The 22,074-nt window shown below is 43.4% G+C and overlaps 1 protein-coding gene across 5 annotated transcripts in view; it reads left to right on the forward strand.

Moving 5' to 3' along the window:
* Positions 1-250: 250 nt before the first annotated feature.
* The window catches only part of LOC140075670 (sodium channel protein type 2 subunit alpha), a 156,610-nt gene continuing 134,786 nt past the window's right edge, over positions 251-22,074 (forward strand). For 3 of the 5 annotated variants that reach the window (XM_072121823.1, XM_072121826.1, XM_072121827.1), the window contains exon 1: positions 252-719. The gene's annotated coding sequence lies outside the window, so the exon portion shown is untranslated. Of the gene's footprint in view, positions 720-22,074 lie in introns of all 5 variants that reach the window. The other 2 variants (XM_072121825.1, XM_072121824.1) reach the window with 1 other exon arrangement.

Below are 22,074 nucleotides of genomic sequence, written 5' to 3' on the forward strand. Positions count from 1 at the left end.
CATGGCAATGGACTTTTTAATTTAACATGCCTCTAGTTTTATATATGATACATTTGCTATATATTAGCTGTCACATGGGATATGAATTTCTATGTGTGTATATAAGGATTCTACAGAATATATATGACATCCTCCTGATCTGTGCGTGGTCACATCTCCCTATCTCTAATGCTCTCAGCCAATCCTTGCAGTCAGTCAGCAGGAAGCACATAGCTGCCAGCAGGGGGCGCCATGACACGAGGTCTTGGCTTTGAAGCTGCACACATCTGCCTTTTGCACACACACAGACACACACACACCCCTGCTCATAGACAGGACTAGGAAGGCATCTCTCCTTCTCCCCTCTCCTGCCCTCCCAAGCCCTGCTATTGTTTCCATCCATCCTCCCTCCAGCCCCTGGGAAGGTGTCTCCTGCCTCTGTGAGCTGTTTGTGTTGCACCTGCTCTGTGCTCAGCATCCTTCCTCCTCCTCCTCCTCCCTCTGCACATCCAGGATCCAAAGAAGGAGACACGCCTGGTGCAAGGGGGGACACAGAAGCATCTCAGCCCCATAGGAGGGAGAAGACCCTCAGAGCAGAGGCACAGACATCCACAATCCAGCCCTGGAATTACATGACATCTGTGTCCTGATGGCAGAGAAATAGAGGTGATCCCTGATCCTGTGGGAGGCTCATCTGGACAAAAGCAAAGGAGAGGAGAGAGCATTGTTCCTTTGCTTTGGTGAGTATTGCATGGATCCATATCAAGGATCATCACCTGTTCCATCATTCCCATCTCCTTCCTAGCTGGAAAAAAAAAAAGATCCTTTTCTGCTGAAATCTGGAAAGATTTAGCCGTCTAGAATGATGGATGCGGCTGTTTATCAAAACAAATGTATCTGTTATTATAGGGAAATGTAACAATGTATCTATGATAAGGTAAATATGGAAACATGTATCCGGATAGACCTATACACACACATATCCACTCCTGAATATCCAGTGACGGGGGATGGGAATGGGTACCAGGGAAGAGGAGAAGAAGGGGACAATTGTAGGGATTTGGTCATTATGTTGCCTTAATGAATTAACCCTTTCCGAGCTCGCTCTATCTGATCGCAGGCCTTTCCATCATCCAGGAGGGTCTGCTATATGTGCCATTGAATTTGCATTTATTGCACGCTATGGTCACTCCTCCCTCCCCCTCTTCCTTCCTTGACGGAATGTGAACGGGGGAGACAGAGACCATTTCTAGAAATGACTCGTCTAGAAAAGCCAAGAGAGTGATTGATTTTTTTTTCCTATATTTTTGATCCCCCACATCATCCATGAGCTTGACGGAAAACGAAAACAGAAATCATTTTGAAGGTCACCTATATGGAATTGCTTTGGGGGGGTCTGAGACCTCAATACCTTTTTTGGGGGGGAGGGTCATTGATCTGTAATGATCATTGTTCCGGATCTAGGTCTAGCCACTGGTTTTAGTGCAGGGATCAGCCGGAAACTATATATAGATACATATAGCGTGGTTATGTCATATGGTATAAATAATACATAGGTAGCATCAATATGTATGGATGTCAATTACCCAGGGTCTTTAATTATGTCTTATTTTTTTGGGGGGGTCGTCACCAAATGATGTAAATTAATCCAATAGAAAATGTGAGATACCCTTGAAGACTAATTTTCTGTACCGGAACCATAGGCCTTGTTTATAAAATGGTGTCAGGGATCGATTTAGTAGGGAGTTACCTCTGCACAGGCTCCTATCCCATTCTCCTATGTGCGGGGACATAGGATGACCCCCTGATTCTTGTTGTATTGTTGGAAACAGTGTTACTTAAAAAAGATTCAATGACATCAGAGGAGCGTGTCAGAAAATCCCTAGGACAAGTGTCACATGAATCTGTGGAGCTGGGGATGAGGTGTAACCCTTTCCAGGCCAATAACACGTCCAATAACGTCTGCATTTACTATGGGATTTATCGTCTATAGAACATGGGCGGGGTATATTTTGATACAGATTTATTCTAATGTATTTTTATGTAGCTACAGATCATATAGGCACCAATTTATTACTATAGCCACTAGAAAGGCCTTGAAATATAGGAAGGCCCTGCTGCTCTAACCATATACATCACATCCAAGGCTACAGAGATCTCAGTATCTACATCCTCGGATGTGAATGTCAACATTAGCTATAGGAAACACAATGCTGTACACATCCTCTAAACAAATTTATACTGCCTTGTGTCATTAACCCCATCCACTACGGGATTCAATTTTTCTTATTTATTTATTTATTTTAATTATTATTATTATTATTGTTATTTTCTGTCTTAAAAAAAACATTAAAATCAATTTTATTTTGATATCACATGTGGCGTTAAATTGTGATCTCAGTTATAATAATAATAATAATAATAGTAATAAATCTTAAGCAGCAACATATCCCGTAAACGATTTACAGATCACTTATTGATAATTGCGGTTTGATTGAAGCGGTTTATGTTTTTATACCTTATATTTATTAAAAACATGTTTATTGAGTTATAGGGCAGTTTTTTATCTTAACATTTATGAATCTGGAATTTTGGGCTCCGTTTATGAGTGCACAGGCTTACATAGTAAAGATATTTTTAAGAACATGAAATATTATCCAATTATCGCTGTAGAGAAACATAGAAGTATACTACTTGTCAATGTTATCAATGAAGAAATGGACCTATCTAATGCATCCATTGAACCTGACTTTTCCCATTAAAGATGCAGTCCAATTGGCAAGGAGCATATTATAGAGCCGCGGGTAACGTATTGATTCCAATAAGAGATGAGTGAATCTATTCCTTGGTTCATAGATTTTGTACAAATTTGCTGTTTTTAAGGCACCAAGACAAACGGAGCAACATTAATTTTGACAGATTTGCATTCGGAACTGAACCAAATCTTTTGAAAATTCAACAAAGCTTCTACAAATTGGATGCTTAACTTATTTCCAATTCCAAATATAACAAGAATCCCTGCTCACTCTGGGCTTAAGAGTCATGTGGGTGGTGCTACTCAGTGATTGACAGCTATTTCTGAGTGCAATCACATTGGGGGTCATTTACTAATGGCCCGAATTGCTCTTTTCCCCGTTTTGTGCCGAATTGCCCCGGGTTTTTGGCGAACGTGATCGGATTGTGGCGCATCGGCGGCGGCATGCATGCGACAGAGATTGGGGGTCATGGCCGTCGAAAAAACCTGACGGATTCTGAAAAACCACGGTATTTTTTTAAAAAAATGTGTTGCTTGACACGGGCTTACCTGAACCCAGGATAGGATGGTGAACTCCAGCGTATTCCGGCGGACTTCAGCGCAGCAGCGACACCTGGTGGACATCAGGCGCACTACCTTAGTGAATCGCCGGAAGACCCAAATCCTCGATGGAGAACACGCCGCTGGATCGCGACAGGACCGGGTAAAAATGTGCCCCATTGTCTATTAGATGCCTCAACCTAAAGTGAGCAGGAATGTAAATTATTCTGGAATAGAGTTCCATTCTACTATTGGCTTTCTGAAACTTTTGTCCCATTACATAAAGAATAGAAACAGAGCTGTTACCTAACGCAAGTTTTTACCATAATTATAGAATTCTGTTGTGGAATAAACAGAACTGCCCAGATAGTGAATGTATGACAACCGTCTACATTGGATAGAATCAGATATTTGTATTATTATTATTATTTTTATTATTATTTTTATTTTAAAGCAGGATTAATTCCATGGTGCTAGAGAACATCTTTTGTTGGAATAAATTAAAGGAGAGAGGAATAAAAAGAGTAAATATATTAAATTAAATAATGGGATTGTTCTATATTTTTGGACAATTACTTGCAGGAGCTCGGACTATGGAAATCCATAACTATAATAATACAATGCGCTGTACCTTTGTTGGATGGGGCCCGGGCTCCTGTGTTGTGATGCTTATCTTTAGGGCGTGTGTAGGACAATCACAGTGTATTGAATTGTATTCTATTATATTGGTTGTTTGCTCTCCTGAGTGCAGGTACAGGGCGCCGTTTGATGACTAGGATTGTTTGGGAGGAATAGGAGGATTGGGAGGGGGATGCAAACATAATGCTCCCTACCTTCACAGTGACCCAATATCTATATACTAGCAGTCCCCAGGTTACGTACAAGAGAGGTTCTGTAGGTTTGTTCTTAAGTTGAATTTGTATGTAAGTCAGAACTGTATATTTTTTATAATTGTAACCCCAGTCAAATTTTTTTTTTTTTGATGTCTGTAGATTGGATTTTACCAGGATTAACAATAAAGAACCTGGATTAACAATAAAGCTTAATTACAGGCACCTGTAACTAGGGGCCATCTGTAAGTCGGGCGTTCTTAAGTAGGGGACCAACTGTACTCCACTTATCATGGCTACAGCCTTGCCCTTATCTCACATACTTTATACAACAGATACAAGAACCTGTGGTAAAACTACAAAATAGTATCCCAGCCTGTCGTAATAGTAACAACTCATCTTCAGATACAGCTCAAATCTCTTATAAAGCATGAGATAGACATTTGTAGAAGCTTTATGAGTACAGGGGGCCATAGGCACAATGATAATTCCTGACAACCATCATAGGATGATCACATATTTCAGCATACTCTACATTAGGGCAACTAAAGGATATCAAATGAAACCCTCTTTTATTCCTACTGGAAAGGTTTATATAAGGGGACAACTGGGTGGAGCCACTTGTGGGTGTGTCCTTTATGGTTTCCAATCAGTGTTGAAAGTTTCCAGCTGTTTAGTGATATCCCACCATTAAAACGAGAATGGTAACACCCAGTTGTCAATTCAATTATAAATAACAGGAATAACAGAGGAACATCCCAATAGGCCCCCCTTTCCTTTCCTTATGATAGATCATATATAGGGGTGTGACACCAGACACCCCTGCTACTCAACAATGCCTAAAGTATATGGCTCAGCTCAATGTGTAGTAGAGGTTTATGGCAACTACTTAGGGAAAAACATGCAGTGAGTCTTCATGGCCACCACCTAATGGATGGAGTTGTCTGTGTCTAGCTCCATACTATGTAATACCAGCACAACAGGTGCTTCTTCTATCACCTGGTGAGGTGCGGGTGCCTGGTGTTCATATAAATGACCTATCCTAAGCAGGGGTGAGACTAAACTCTCTGCTGCCCAAGGGGAGTTATAGTATGGTGCCCCTTATAGTTCCCCATATAGAATTATTCCCCTTCCAGTAGTAATATATTAGGTTAGTTTTTTAGTAAATGATGTCATCGGATGTGGAAAAGACAATGCGGCAGATTTACTTACCCGGCCCATTCGCGATCCAGCGGCGCATTCTCTGCGGTGGATTCGGGTCCGGCCGGGATTTATTAAGGCAGTTCTTCCAACGTCCACCAGGTGGCGCTGCTGCGCTGAAGAGCATCGGAACGCACTGGAATACACCAAGCCGGGCTGAGTGAAGGTAAGTGCAATTTTCGCGACACATTTTTTTTTTTTAATGCGGCGGCTTTTCCGAATCCGTCGGGTTGGCGTTCGGCCACGCCCCCGATTTCCGTGGCGTGCATGCCAGCGCCGATGCGCCACAATTAGAGATGAGCGAGCACTAAAATGCTCGGGTGCTCGTTATTCGAGACGAACTTTTCCAGATGCTCGAGTGCTCGTCTCGAATAACGAGCCCCATTGAAGTCAATGGGAGACTCGAGCATTTTTCAAAGGGACCATGGTTCAGGAATAAAATGTGTTATTTAATTGAAAAAGAATGGGGGTCATATACTAAGGGCCCGATTCGCGTTTTCCCGACGTGTTACCCGAATATTTCCGATTTGCGCGCGACGGAAATCGGGGGGCGTGGCCGAACGGAAACCCGACATATTCGGAAAAACCGCCGCATTTAAAAACCCGAAAAGTGTCGCTTGCGAAGCGCTTACCTTCACCTGGTCCGAGGTGGTGCATTCCGGCGCGTTCAGAAGATTTTCAGAGCAGCAGCGCCACCTGGTGGACGGCGGAGGAACTGCCTTCATAAATCCCGGCCGGACCCGAATCCACCGCAGAGAACGCGCCGCTGGATCGCGAATGGGCCGGGTAAGTAAATGTGCCCCAATGTCTTCTAATAAGTGATCAGATGTATGCAAACATCTGCAATCTATTCTTCACTGTTCCGCGCGTATATTATCTCCCGACAAGTTAACAGATGTGAAGAACAGTGAAGAATAGAATAAAAACAGTGAACACAGGATCATTTAAGTGAAAAACACAGTGAAAAACACAGTGAAGAATAGATTACAGATGTTCGGCACATCTGCTTACTTGTCGGGGTGATACGCTGTCCCGGGATCCACTCCTCTTCTTCCACTGAAGTCTCCCCGTGCTGCCCGATGTCTCCCCCGTGCTGCCCGATGTCTCCCCCGTGCTGCCCGATGTCTCCCCCGTGCTGCCCGATGTCTCCCCCGTGCTGCCCGATGTCTCCCCCGTGCTGCCCGATGTCTCCCCCGTGCTGCCCGATGTCTCCCCCGTGCTGCCCGATGTCTCCCCGTGCTGCTTGATGTCTCCCCCTTGCTGCCCGATGTCTCCCCCGTGCTGCCCGATGTCTCCCCCGTGCTGCCCGATGTCTCCCCGTGCTGCCCGATGTCTCCCCGTGCTGCCCGATGTCTCCCCGTGCTGCCCGATGTCTCCCCCGTGCTGCCCGATGTCTCCCCCGTGCTGCCCGATGTCTCCCCCGTGCTGCCCGATGTCTCCCCCGTGCTGCCCGATGTCTCCCCCGTGCTGCTTGATGTCTCCCCCGTGCTGCTTGATGTCTCCCCCGTGCTGCTTGATGTCTCCCTGCTGCCGTTCCGCGCGTATCTTCCGACAAGTAAGCAGATGTGCAGAACATCTGTAATCTATTCTTCACTGTGTTTTTCACTTAAATGATCCTGTGTTCACTGTGTTCAATGTTTTTATTTGATTCTTCATTGTTCTTCACTGTGTTTTTTTAATTAAAGGAAACCTACCACCACAAATCTACCTATAAAGGTAGATTGGGTGGTAGGTGCATCAATGGGACGTGAGGATAGACCTTTTAAGGGCTAATCCTCACGTCCCCTCACTTTTTTGGTAACTTTTATTCCATATATATTTAAATTTACTTATGTGGCTACCGGGGCGTGGAGTAGCCGCATATGAGATTACATGAGGCGGCTACTCCACGCCCCGGTACCCACTTTACCCCTCCTACTCACCCATCTTCGGCGCGCAGCTCCGCGTAGCTGCGCGCCCTCGTCCGTTGACCCTGCCGTCTGCGCATGCGCAGAAGAGCAGGCCCGCGCCTGCGCGGTCACTGCTCCGAAACAGGCGCGGGCCTGCTCTTCTGCGCATGCGCAGACGGCAGGGTCGCCGGACGAGGGCGCGCAGCTACGCGGAGCTGCGCGCCGAAGATGGGTGAGTAGGAGGGGTAAAGTGGGTACCGGGGCGTGGAGTAGCCGCCTCATGTAATCTCATATGCGGCTACTCCACGCCCCGGTAGCCACATAAGTAAATTTAAATATATATGGAATAAAAGTTACCAAAAAAGTGAGGGGACGTGAGGATTAGCCCTTAAAAGGTCTATCCTCACGTCCCATTGATGCACCTACCACCCAATCTACCTTTATAGGTAGATTTGTGGTGGTAGGTGCCCTTTAAATGCTCGATCTCGAGCAGGGGAAATACTCGTCCGAGCAACGAGCCGTTTCGAGTACCTTAATACTCGAACGAGCATCAAGCTCGGACGAGTATACTCGCTCATCTCAAGCCACAATCCGATCGCGTGCGCCAAAATCCCGGGGCAATTCAGGGGAAATCGGTGCAAATCGCAAATATCCGGGTAACGCGTCGGGAAAACGTGAATCGGGCCCTTAGTAAATGACCCCCAATATTTTAAGTGACCTGCTTTGTAGCAGGTAACTGCGCCCCTGATGCTGCCTGAGACAAGAGGCTCAACTCGCATCATATCTGGTGAACCCATGACCCTAAGGACAAATTAGTTGGCCTTGAAAACTTTTTTAATCTTCCAGTAAATCCCTCAAAGTTTTCCTCTTCTGTTATGTAGTTAAACCGAAGGACTGTGAGTTCTCAGAGCTTCACAGAACAGACATTTTTTTACAGTTTATTTTTGAGGCCCCCCACTCAAAACTAAGGGGATCACAGATTTTCCTACATTGTCCACGGGTGTCATTATTCAAGGTTTGGCTTAGGCTTTGTGTGCTGTTCTCAAGCCCCAAACAACAGATCCCATGATCCGTGTTTTATTAGTTTCTGAGTCTTACATCCGCAAAATGGTCCACGTGTTATCAGTATGTCATCTGTTTTTTTTGGATGTGGAAATTAAAAAATGAAATGATGAAATGATATCACTGGCCTCATGAAGTGTCACATGATATACAAAGACCCCATGCGTGTCATCTTTTTCCCATAGACTTCTAATTTGAATTTCTGCATGACTTACGTTGTTGCCTCTGTTGTTGCGTCTCGCATACATTTTAATGTTGTTTAATGGGCTCATAAAACAAATTGAATGGGCCCTTCCATGACCCTGTGTATGAGCGGACTTCCCCAGACACAAGACTCAGGGCAGGAGGCGTTACTGTCCTAGTTTGTGGAATGAAGAGTCATCATCGTGTAAGCGAGACTCACACTCCGATGTCACACAATGGCCACAAACAAGGATTATCAGGCCTCTGTTCTCTGAATTTATGGGGTCCCATTCTTATGATTGCTGGGGATCCCAGCATTCCCTCACTGATCAGCTTGTTATCCACCAATCCACAGGATAACTTGTCAAAACATTTTGACAATAGAAGCATCGACAACTCTGAAGAATGTCTTGGTTTATGTCAATGGCGTCTCAATACACAGTCTAAGGCCTCATGCACACACCCAGATATTTGGGCCATGTGCTAGCCGCAAGTGCGGAACCTGGGCCACGTCCCTATGGTACCGCATACACGGTACGCAAAATATTGAGCATGTTTGATTCTTTTCTACATCTGGACCTGTTCAGTCACATAGAAGTCCATGGGAACTTAAAAAATATGGGTTGCATACAGCACACACAATTTTGGAGCCGTATGTGACCCGTATTTGCGCATGGTTTCCAGGGTGACCTGCATAGTCTGGTAGGGGTTGGCAGAGGATCAGAGCTGTATATTTTGCACATACGGATCACATACATTTCATACCAGTGTCTTACAGTCTGTATTTGCGGTTTGTAAGTACAGCAAGTACTGAAAGGGGAAAATCTGGACGTGTGCACGAGGCCTACTAAAGTAAAGCAAACACAGTTAGGACACACCTCGTTGACAAGAAAAATTATAACACCTAGTTGTCAATTAATTTAAATAATTCAAGGAGGGATAACAGAAGAACAGCACATCAAGGAGTTATAAGAAAAAACTCCTCCTTAAAGGGAACCTGTCACAAGGAATGTCTTTTTAGCTGGCAACAGATTCCAATAGCCTTTGCTTAGCTGACTTCAATAATGACTTTGTCAGCATTATGAATAATGCCACTACTTTATTTCACATTACCTGGATCCTTGTGGTGAGTCCCCGGGCTGGGGCCAGCTGCAGCCTGTGTGTTCCTGCGTCAGTCTCCTCTCCTCTACACCCATCCAGCTCTCTCCTCCCCTCCCCACTTCCTGTCATGTGCATTGAGCAGGGAGGGGAGGGAGGGGAAGGGAAGGGAAGGGAGGATGTGCTGTTGAAGAAGAAGGCATAAGCTGACTAAGACACCGGCTGCAGCTCCCTCCCCCTCTTCCAGGTAATTTGAAATAAAGTTTTATAAAGTAGTGGCAGTATTCAGAACAATGACAAATGCAATGCTGGAGACAGGTTCACTTTGTTTGTCATTTTATGGGAAGTATAGGTATTCACTAACATATACAGTAGAGGTGAACGATCCCCTGTAAATACTGGACACCAGGCTATAATGGCATCAATAACATCTCAGTGAGTAATGCACGCTATGGCGCTACTTTTACAAATCATTCACAACATCCTCTATTAGATTCTTACTAAATCTACTTGGATGAATTATTTAGTGACTGATTCCTCAGAAACTCAGCAATTTCTCATATCTTGTATTGATTGGGAGGAATTGTAATATCGCTCTGCTGTTTGCAGCCTTTTCTTTCTCCTTTCTTGTAGTTCTGCCCTGGGGCTACTGATCATCATTCACGCCATCCGCATTAATGTGGCTGTAATTGTGCCCATGTCAGGGGAGGTTTCCTAACTTATCTGTGTGATGGTCAGTTCTGCTTCAGTGCCTTGGTTAGTGTTAAAGATTGTATGGCTCACATAAAGCTGTAGCCATAACTGGTGCAGGTCACATGTAGACCTGCCTTAAAGGAAATCTACCATCAAAACCCATCATCATAAACCAGGGGCAGATACTCATAGATCCAGGCACCGTGACTGTGGTAATCTTCTTATATTTGCTATCCATGGCCTCTTTCCTTCTAAAATCAACTTTTGAAAAATTGCTAATGAGCCTGAAGGGCTTCCTTAGCCCTTTTGTGATTTGGCTTTACAGGCTGTCTCATCCTCCCCCCTTCCTCCGCACTTGTGTAGTGACACTTTCAGGGGGGAGGACGAGACAATGTAACAATCTGTAAAGCCAGATCACAGAGGGGTTAGGGCAGGGGCGGCTCCAGAATTCAGTAGGCCCTTGGGTGACAGAGCCTCAGTGGGCCTCTTTGCAGTGAACTCATGTGGCGGCATTAAAAATTCAGAAACTTAAACAGCCTCCTGTTCCCTAAAATATTTCATAGTTTATGATAGCAAACAGCCCCCTTCTGGATATTTTATATAAAGCCCCATCACCCTTTATGGATTCCTTAGATACAGCTCCCCTCACCTCCTTATGCATTCATTATATACAGACCCCAGCAGCTCTGGGCCTCGGCACTTGCCTGGGAATGCCCACTGCTGGCGCCCCTCATGGTTTAGAGTAGCCCCTCAGGCTCTTTTGAATAATTTTAAAAGTTGATTGTAGAAGGAAGGAGGCCATGGTAAACAAATATAAGAAGATTACCATAGTCACGGTGCCTGGATCTATGAGTAAGTGTCCCTCGGTTATCATGATGGATTTTGGTGGTAGATTTCCTTTAATATATGGCATTGCTTTAGTATTAGTTATGTCATTTGTCATGTATGTCTGAATTTTCAGGAATAAATTAATTTCTGAGCTTCTCTTACCACTGTACCAGATGTAATTTTGGAGCCATATTGGATTTCTTCCTTTAACTACAGACAAAGGTTAAAGTAGATGGATCTGGGGCTACAATAAGGTTGACTTGTAAGTTGATAAGATTCCCTTTGGTCACAAACATTAGGGTCATGTATTCAATAATCTGAATGGAGGGATGATTGATCAAGTGCTTTGCTGTTCCATTCATTTCTATACATGTACACTGTTACTATCCCTGGAAAGGAGATACCTTGTATGAACACACACGTGTGCCTACTGTACCATAGCACGGCGGGCAGAGTAGAAGGGGGTAAGCGCCGCCCTCACCCCTCTCCATGGTGGAACATGGCACACAGCGCCGTATGCGGAGAAAAGATAGGACATGTCCTATCTTTTCACAGGGTACGGAACGGTACCGTGCCGCACTTGTACTGCACCGTACTGCTCCCATAGGGTGCCGTGGGCCCATTGCCATCTATGGGGGGAGGTATATTGGATGTATATATGTCGGCCGTATATACGTCCCCCATATAGCAGTGTGAATGCAGCCATAGTTAGTAAGACAGTTCTTTCCCCCCCTCTTTTGATAGAATTTGGTAGATTTCCTGCACTATTGCGTAAATTTCGCACACCCTACCCTATTACTTCTTAGCTCACGTTAGGTTATTTCTCCATGGGTTTCTATGACACAGCACTTAGTAATAATAAATACTGCATTTCAAAAAGAAAAAAACAACAGCTTTCAGGCCTGTTCACAAGCGTCATACAACAGGTTAATTTGTATTGTTTCAGTGCACCTAAAAGAAAAACTGTATCAGCTTTGCAGATAACCTTAATTAAACGTTTCTTATCACTTTGTATACACAGCTCTGATACAGGCCAGTTAGTTGCCATGGTAACAGACTACAAACAAGCCCTGTGTAACCCCTTCCTGCAGTCATATAATCAGACACATACATCTGGTAGATTAGCAAGAAATCTGGGCAGATGGAAAGGAGTAAGGACTGCAGGATGAGACGCAGAGGGTTTGTTTGGAGTCTATTACCATAGAAACAGATTGTAAATAAAGGAAATTTTTAATTAAAATAATACACAACGTTGCGTTATGTTTTTTTTTGTTATAGATGATTTGGAGAAATGTAAAGCTCTTGATATATCCTCTGCTTAGTGACAGTCACTGAATGTATTATATGTAATTTTTTATCCTGGAAGCTATCCATAAAGTTTAGGTAAAAGTTAGGCAAACCCAATGACCCACACTCAATGGTGTCCTCTCCAAGTAGGAAAAGCAAAGCTCAACTATGTTGTAAATTCATACCATTGTATATGGCAACGCCTTTCCTATCACAAAAGTAAAAGGTGACTTAAAGGGGTATTCTGGTTTTTAATATTTATCACATATTAACAGGATATGCAATGAATACATTGAATGTGAGTCCCACCTCAAGAACAGGGGTCTGCCTCCCCATTTCCGCAGGCAGGTTGAACAGAGAGGATGATTGGTTCCAATAGCCTCCGGCATGTTGGTTTCCAAAAATGCCTTTGTCGTGCATCTGAATAATCAGTGTTGAGTCCCGGGGGGAGGGACAGTTCATACGGCACATATGGTTCATAAGTCATCTTCTCCTCAATTTCTCCTAGACTAATCCTCATTTATTGCCCTCCCCCAGCCTTTCCCACGCTCCATCCCCCGCTTACGTCAGATTGCCCTCCCCCAGCTTTTACCACGCTCCACCCCCGCTTACGTCGGATTGCCCTCCCCCAGCCTTTCCTATGCGCCAGCCCCGCTTACGTCAGCTCAGTGATGCAAGTGATTCTCATTATAAAGGCCCCCCCCCGGCAGGGAGCCAGGTATTGTTAAAGAAACTATTAAAAAGCACCGCAATTACCTTCCTGGTGGCAGGTTTACTTTAAGCAACCCTATAAGAGTGAATGGAGTCCGGACTGATCATTCACACTTGCACTTCTGTGTATAAGGGACAAGTTTGCTACGTGTACCATGGAGATTTAAAATAATTCTCTAGGTTCTTGATACAGATAGTTTGGGCCATCAATATCAGATCAGTTCAGGTCCTACACACAGCTTTCCTACACTCTAGTGAATAAGAGCCGAGCTTTAGTTTGGCGACCACAGAGTGTATGGATCTCTCTGTTCTGGTCTTTCTACACTATGATATCCTATTGCCGCATCTGCTACTCTTTCCACCAATCCAATATTAATAACTAGAGATGAGCAGACCTGACACTTGCATTTGGGTTGGGCCACCCAATCAGACTGGAAAAATGACACTACTAGCAACTACCCTTAGCAATGATTGGCCAAAGGGACACCCCTGGCCAATCATAGGCATGGCTAGTTTCTAGGAGGACACCCCTGACCAATCATAGCCATGGCTAGTTGCTGGGAGGACACCCCTGGCCAATCTTAGCCATGGCTAGTTGCTAGGAGGACACCCCTGGCCAATCATAGCCATGACTAGTTCCTAGGAGGACACCCCTGGCAAAGCATAGACATAGCTAGTTGCTAGGGGGACACCTCTGGCCAATCATAGCCCTGTTTAGTCTGGTCCACTCATCTCTATTAATAACCTATCCTGAGACAAAGTCATAAATAAAAAAAATCATAAAGATTCCCTTTAAGGTGACCATATATTCCCAACATTTGCGCTGAGAATTTGTATTGGTCTGTATGGGGAGGGAGATTTATGAGGCGTATCTTCTTAAGGTTATATTTTTCTACCCTACCTACACAGGTCAGGAATTATAGATCATATATATTATTTTTGGGATGTGTTTAAAGGACCAAGTTTCATAGACAGTGGTCTATATTTGGTCTATCCTAGCACCTAATGAGGGTGTAGAAGTATAAACTGTTGTGATCTTGGCTTCTTAACAATGGTTTTATGTTTGATTTTGCTTAGATTTCGTTATAGGAGTAGGGGGTTGAGATGGTCTTCATTTTGCAGTTAATTACAGTGTGCGTTGACCCTTAGTGACCATCAATGTGATTGTGAGCTTGCAAAAGCTTACCGACCTGAGCAGAAAATGATGCATATGGTCATCATCCATCTGGTCTAATGTAGCATTATCTAGGAGGACCAAAAGCTATCAAGTGTCTCATTCTACATGATTTATTGGTCTATTCTAGATAGGAATTGACGTCATTTTGTAGCATTTTTGTCCTAATCCAAGTTGTAAGTGCAAAATCTAAGACAACGTTGACAACGTCCTGACAGCTCGGGGAGGAATATGAGCAATTACAGTCCAGGAGTAAAGTAAGGCTGTAAGTGTAGAAAGACAGAGCAGTGTAAAACATTTAGGTGTCCATAATTTGTCTTGATGTGTTTTAAATAATGGTGTAAGGACATGTACAATAGGGGCAGCCTGGTCACAAAGTAAAGGAGCTGAGAACTTCCTTGGATATTGTCTTGGAAAGGAACTTTAACTATTCAGAAAAAAATTTCAAGAAAACCAACCGATGTCTCCGACACCGAGACATCCTATGGTGAGTGGCTATTTGTGTGAGGGCCCCATATTATGTGAGCAGCTGAGGTTCTGCTAAAGTTATATTGTAGATCATAAGAGGGAGTTACCGTGACCATTTTCAGTCTTCTACAGAATATCTAATAGAGTATGTATGTATGTACTGTCGTGTTTACAATCACTAAATTTTGCACAGCCGCTCTCTGTGACTCAAGGAATGTCATAGACTCTGGTTTTGAATCTAAATTTTTCACCCTACGGTTTCCAAAAAAACATATTACCCACTATATACAGGAGCCATTGTCTGCTGCTGCTGTGGCAGTTAGAAGCTGAGCCGTGATTGGTTGCTGTTCTGCCACAGGTCATTAATATGAGCTCTGATATTACTATTACTATATGATAGTAGCCAATATTACTGATTGGTTACTATAGGCAATGAGCATAAGACAACTTATGTGTGAGGTAAGATGGATAGGGATAGAGACAGAGAGACAGACAAGGAGAGTGAGCGAGTAAGTGACAGAGAAACAGGGAGGGAGAGTGTGTGAGAGACTGGCAGGGAGAGTGAGAGGCAGACGGAAAACAAATAAGTGAATAATAGAGAGACAGACAGGGAGAGTGAGTGAGTGAGAGACAGAGACAGGCAGGGAGAGTGAGTGAGAGGCAAATAGATACATATATGGATATACAATATTTTTTGTTAGCTGATTCTGATTTTGTTATAGCTAAGAACAGTTATTTTACTATCTACAGCTAGTTAACTATAAATGTAAACCTGTGGTCCATCTTTTTCTCCTTAAAAGTGAGAAGAAAAGAGCATTATAAATCATATATATATGGATTTTATTGATGAAAAATGACTGTTCTTAATGGGCTGACTTCATTCCTTTCATTCACCCAGTCTCATGGTAATAAAATCATTTTTTGTACAAGTCTACAAAGCCCTTCTGGCCTCCTGCCCAATCATTATAAACCCTGTGCTCCTATTACGATGACATTTCCAGGCTTCTGGTTCATTAAAGCATCTTATTAGGAGTGATTGTAGAAGGCAGTATGTATTTTTATCAGTTTAGCCTTTGCATGGGTCAGGTCACTTATCTAAAAGGTTCGTAATGGAGTGTAAAAAAGAACAAAGAAAACAAAACAAACTATTAACCAATGCAAACAAAATTTTATGGGGCACATTTACAGGAAAGGTCAAAGGTCCCAGGACACCATTCTATTCAGGAAACAAAAGGAAAAAGGACAGAATTAATACCCGAACAAGTAATGGGTCAGAGGGCCTATTTTTTAGGCTATATCCAGAACAAGGCGGCCATCTTGAAAACACCATATTGGTCATGTAGCAGGTCAAACAATTGTCTCTGAAATTGACTGCAATATCTCTTGTGAGTCATATGTTATGGTAGATGTTTAAGACAGCATTTCCCTGGAGATTGTCATGTGGGTTATGATGATTGGATCCAGCAGATTCAGCTCAGGGGCAAATACTTTTAAACCACAGACCCCCATGATCTGCGGGGATTAGAAGGTTCAGACTGACAATAATAAGAAAATTATCACTTCTACTGTATAGATAATAAAATAAAAACCATTTTATGATAACCAGGGACTCTCCGCACACTACTTGCAGGGAGCAGAAACTCTCTAGTTAACAGGGGTGCAGCAGTATTGGACCAGGAAGTCTAGGATCCTCCAGCGTGGAGTTCAGTTATAGCCTTATGACATATAGTACATTCTTTAAAGTAATTTACCATAGTCCAAAGTTTACCATAGTGCACCAGACATGAGGCGAGTTGACCCTCTTGCCTCAGGCAGCACCACTTGCAGCAAGATCGGGACTAGCATCAGGGGAACAGTCACCTGCTACAAAGCAAGACCTAACAATTAATAATCTCTCTTCTCGACTGATTTCAGTATGGGCATGAGACACTCATAGAGAACCCATTTACTAAAAAAATTGCCTGATTCATTACTATTGGATGGAGAAGACGGGGCTCCATTATATAGCTCGCCTCAGGCAGCAGACAGTTTAGGCCTATCCCTGATGGTAGCTCCAATCCTTTAATAGGGGAACACACAGTGGTAAACATAATTATGGCGAGCTGGTGGAAATTTTGTGTCTTTCTATTTCCACTTAATGGGTAAGTTAGTTAGGTTAGGTTAGTTAGGTAACTCCATTCAGATATAAACTGAATAGCTCACACTTGTAAACAGTATTGTTCATTTTGAGGAAGACCTAAATTATATGAAAAAGAAATGGCAGCTTGCCCAGTTTCAATATGTAGTCCCTCCGCTCTCTCCAGTGCAATGTGTAGCTCGTAACCCATCATATACAGTAGAAAAGTAGAAGTTATTATCCGGCACTCAAGAAGATCAAGTAAAATCACCCACAGTAACTGAACACATCATACCAACGCGTTTCGACAAAGAGTCTTAAACTTGGTTAGTTCTGTGGATGGATACTTTTAATAGTAAGAGTAAAGCTACGAGATTTTACTTCATTTCCTTGATGGCTGAATAGTTATATAATAACAAAAAAATGTGCTGAAAACCCAAACTAGGCTTATACTCAAGTAAAAATATAATATATCAAAACTCACCTTTCCGGCTTCCCCCGCTGCTGGCTATTTACTGGGGCAGGGGGCTGGCTATATACTGGGGCAGGGGGCTGGCTATATACTGGGGCAGGGGGCTGGCTATATACTGGGGCAGGGGGCTGGCTATTTACTGGGGCAGGGGGCTGGCTATATACTGGGGCAGGGGGCTGGCAGGCTATATACTGGGGGGCAGGTGCTGGCTTTATACTATGGGGCAGAGTCCGGCAGGCTATATAATGGGGAGGCTGTGACCAATGCATTTCCCACCCTCATCTTATACTCGAGTCAATAGGTTTTCCTAGGTTTTTGTGGTAAAATTAGGGGCCTCGGCTTATACTTGGGTTGGCTTATACTCGAGTATATACGGTATTTATTTATATTTGTTTGACCTAAATTGTATACTTCAAGTTTGACAATTAATTTAGTATACTAGTTACCTGCTGTAATGGGACCACCACTTAGAAGGCCAATATTCAATGAAATGTTGGTGGTCTCAAATGGTTTTCACTGTATCCATCAACTACTGGTTAACCTCCACCTCTGCAACTTCACCAATATGTCCGTAGTGTCCTGTTGAATGGGAAATATGTATTGCTGACTATTATATGCAAAATCGCTCACTGCAGCCACAGGTTTTTTGCATATTCAAAGACAGAATAATAAAACAAACAGTATTTTAATGTATACCTTCCTGTACAAAGTGAAATAAAGGAAAAGAAACAAGCCAGACAAGGATTCTGGAAATCAAAGTGCCTTGCTGTAACGCACAGGGCCTGTAAAAAACACACAGCCTGATGCATGTGGTCTTACTGCACCCATAAGCCATAGGATTTAAGGTATCTGAGTTTGGGGGAACTGTTTGATGGTATCCTCAAACCAGTAGTGGATTATAATATAGGTGGATTGGGCGATAGGTTGGGGGCCAAGCCTTCTAGGGGGCTTATAGCCATCCAAACCACCCAAACCACCCACCAACCTTTATACTAAGAAGGACTTTCTTCTATGAAATCTTCATACATCTATTCCTGCTCTCAATACACAGGTACTCAAGAGCCATGTACTAAAGGTCCTCTAAAGGTCCTGATTGACAGCAGACAGAAGTGACGCATGCTCCATTCCCCAAGTAGCTGATCCTATTACCATATGTAGGAAGTGCTCCCAGACTTGTAGCAGCTATACTATTCATACAGCCCAGGGCCCATGACAGTCTTAATACGCCCCTGCCTAAAATGCAAGTCATTGCTTCTACTTTTAAAGAGGGACCAGTCATTTTCAGAGTCTAACATACAATAAAATAGAGATCATAGTTTGAAGGCTTCGTGGTCATAGTTTATCTAAATGTCACAAACAGGCTTAGTGTCAACCAAAGCAACTCTTAAGTTTAGGAACCTCAACAAATACCCTGCAAAAGTTTAGGGCTTCATGTATCCAATTAAAGAAGGACAAAAGGATATAGTGGATAGCTCATGTGATTGGTCTTCTTCTTACTGGAAGATGGGATTGGTCGTCTTCCACTTCCTGTCACATGTGATTGATGGTCTTCCACTTCCTGTCTTATGTGATTGATGGTCTTCTACTTCCTGTCACATGTAATTGGTAGTCTTGCACTTCCTGTCACATGTAATAAGTTTATCGTCACATAATATTTTTACCACTTGGTGATACTTTTACCATTTGCAAAGACATTCTTATAAATATTCGGTATGTATTAGCATGTTACCAAAGGAGGGATCAATCCTACCCTGTAATATGTAGTCTATAGAGATGAGCGAGTATACTCGTCCGAGCTTGATGCTCGTTCGAGTATTAAGGTACTCGAAACGGCTCGTTGCTCGGACGAGTATTTCCCCTGCTCGAGATCGAGCATTTAATTAAAAAAACACAGTGAAGAACAATGAAGAATAGAATAAAAACAGTGAACACAGTGAACACAGGATCATTTAAGTGAAAAACACAGTGAAGAACACAGTGAAGAATAGATTACAGATGTTCGGCACATCTGCTTACTTGTAGGGAGATACGCGCGGAACGGCAGCAGGGAGACATCAAGCAGCAGGGAGACATCAAGCAGCACGGGGAGACATCGGGCAGAACGGGGAGACATCGGGCAGCGGGGAGACATCGGGCAGCACGGGGGAGACATCGGGCAGCACGGGGAGACATCGGGCAGCACGGGGAGACATCGGGCAGCACGGGGGAGACATCGGGCAGCGGGGAGACATCGGGCAGCGCGGGGGAGACATCGGGCAGCGCGGGGGAGACATCGGGCAGCGCGGGGGAGACATCGGGCAGCGCGGGGGAGACATCGGGCAGCGCGGGGGAGACATCGGGCAGCGCGGGGGAGACATCGGGCAGCGCGGGGAGACATCGGGCAGCACGGGGAGACTTCAGTGGAAGAAGAGGAGCGGATCCCGGGACAGCGTATCACCCCGACAAGTAAGCAGATGTGCAGAACATCTGTAATCTATTCTTCACTGCGGTTTTCACTTAAATGATCCTGTGTTCATTGTTTTTATTCTATTCTTCACTGTTCTTCACATCTGATAACTTGTCGGGAGATAATATATGCGCGGAACAGTGAAGAATAGATTGCAGATGTTTGCATACATCTGTCAACTTATCAGAAGACATTCTTTTTCAATTAAATAACACATTTTATTCCTGAACCATGGTCCCTTTGAAAAATGCTCAGGTCTCCCATTGACTTCAATGGGGCTCGTCATTCGAGACGAGCACTCGAGCATCTGGAAAAGTTTGTCTCGAATAACGAGCACCCGAGCATTTTAGTGCTCGCTCATCTCTAGTAGTCTAATAAAAAGTTTATGTATATGCATTTGTGACCTGGATTCCTGTGAAGAAGACTGATTTTTTTCTCCTACCATCGATGTTTTAGTTGGTTTTATGCTCTGAGATGCGGTTTCCAACATTTATTTTGCCCATTCAAATTAGACAAATCTCAGCTGAACCCACATAATTTGACAGGACCGGCCAACCAACATTTGTGTGTGAAAGATTTCTCCTGATGGCAGATATAGGGGGCAAAGAAAAATCAGGTATGTTTAGTTGGAGAGAATATTAGCCACCCTCAAAGATGTGGTAGTTCCCCAATTTCTTAGACATTCACATTTGGCTGAGCCACACAATTGTTGTGAGGAAAAACCCTTCTGGATCCTGCATAGGGCTAAAGATAATAAACAGCCCCCCCCCCCCAACCACTACTCCTATGCAGAAAGTTATGTGGCCTCTATCGGTCTTTGATCACAAGGCTGCATTGATAATGTCACATTCAAAACCAGATTGTAGATTAATGACCCCATGACAAATTTTCAGTATGGCCTCCATATCACTATTGGGATTAAAGTATTTGCCACAGTGACATGTTGAGTACAAATCATTGATGCAGCACAATAAATAAAGGCCTTCAGGCAACAGAGAACCATCGGAGCATATAATGTTGTGGGGGTTGTAAAAGAGAGTATACATGTATCAACCATAGTATTAAAACAATTTGCCTTATATCACATAGTCCTTCTCATCCCACCACTAATCCACTGGGGCATGAACTACACAAGACCTCTGAAGGTGTCCTTTGAAGCTTAGGTGGTGGCCCTTCCCAAATTACACTTGTTTTTCTACCATGTGCCACCATGGCAGCTTCCAACATGCACCATTTGTAAGGGGACCATTGGTTGAAAATGGGTTGTCTTCTGCTAGACCTTTTTCCCTCATTATTCTGTTAGTGGTTGGCCCCAATTGGGAATACTCTGATGTACTGGGCTAGTTCAAATTCAAAGGCAGACCAAGAACACACTACAAGAATTGCCACTTTGGAGAAATTTTGTTCCAGTTGTTCAGCTATGGCAAAGTCATTATGCTTCTTGGACCTCACAATTTTTCCTGCTTCCAACAGGTTCAGGAACTTGCCCATTATTCCGTTTCTATTGACAGGTCCATCTACCATCACACATCTTCCTAATAGGTTGAATACTATAGCAGGTTCCTATACTGTGTCCTATTCCTATGCTTTTTTGTTCAAACTTTTAGAGTAACTTTGTCTATAGGCTACTGAAGGCCGTGAAGCGGGAGCTATGGCTACTCCACGCCCCAGTAACCTCTTTCGATCTGTAGCCGTAGCTTCCGCTCCATGGAGCAGCTACTCCACGCCCCAGTAGCCTCTAGACAAAATTTGCATATATGTAATATAACATTTTTTTAAGGGTCTGGTACTCTAAAAGTTTAACCAAAAAAAAAAGCATAAGGCGGGGCACAGTTTAGGAACTTGCCATCCGTTCTAACTTATTTTGTAGATCTGTGATGGTAGGTTTCCTTCAACCATTTGCTGTTTTGACCGGGTATTATCAATTTCGTAAAAAATCCCTTAAAACTTCTCAAGCTTTTTTTTGAAAGTATCACGGTTAATTGAATTTAGGTTATGATATATTTTTTCTCTGTTTGTGTCAATGCTGTTATTCCAAATCATTGAACAGAGTGGAAAAGATCTTCCATGGATATGCAATGTGACTCATGATATCTCGATCCAATTGATATACTTGATGTCTTCACAATGGAGAGGTTTGAGTCAAATGACGCATTTCACATCAATATGACAAGCGCTGAGTGATGATATTTATCCAAACATCCAACATTTATCCAAAAGTGCACAAGTTCATGAGTTACTAACGCCCTTCAGTACACAGTATTACAATCACTGAAAATCACTGAAAACATTATATACATGCAAAAGTTACAAATTTAGCAAAATAGATCCTATTAAGAAAGA

The sequence above is a fragment of the Engystomops pustulosus genome, chromosome 8 (genome assembly GCF_040894005.1).
Source record: "Engystomops pustulosus chromosome 8, aEngPut4.maternal, whole genome shotgun sequence".
Taxonomy (NCBI): domain Eukaryota; kingdom Metazoa; phylum Chordata; class Amphibia; order Anura; family Leptodactylidae; genus Engystomops; species Engystomops pustulosus.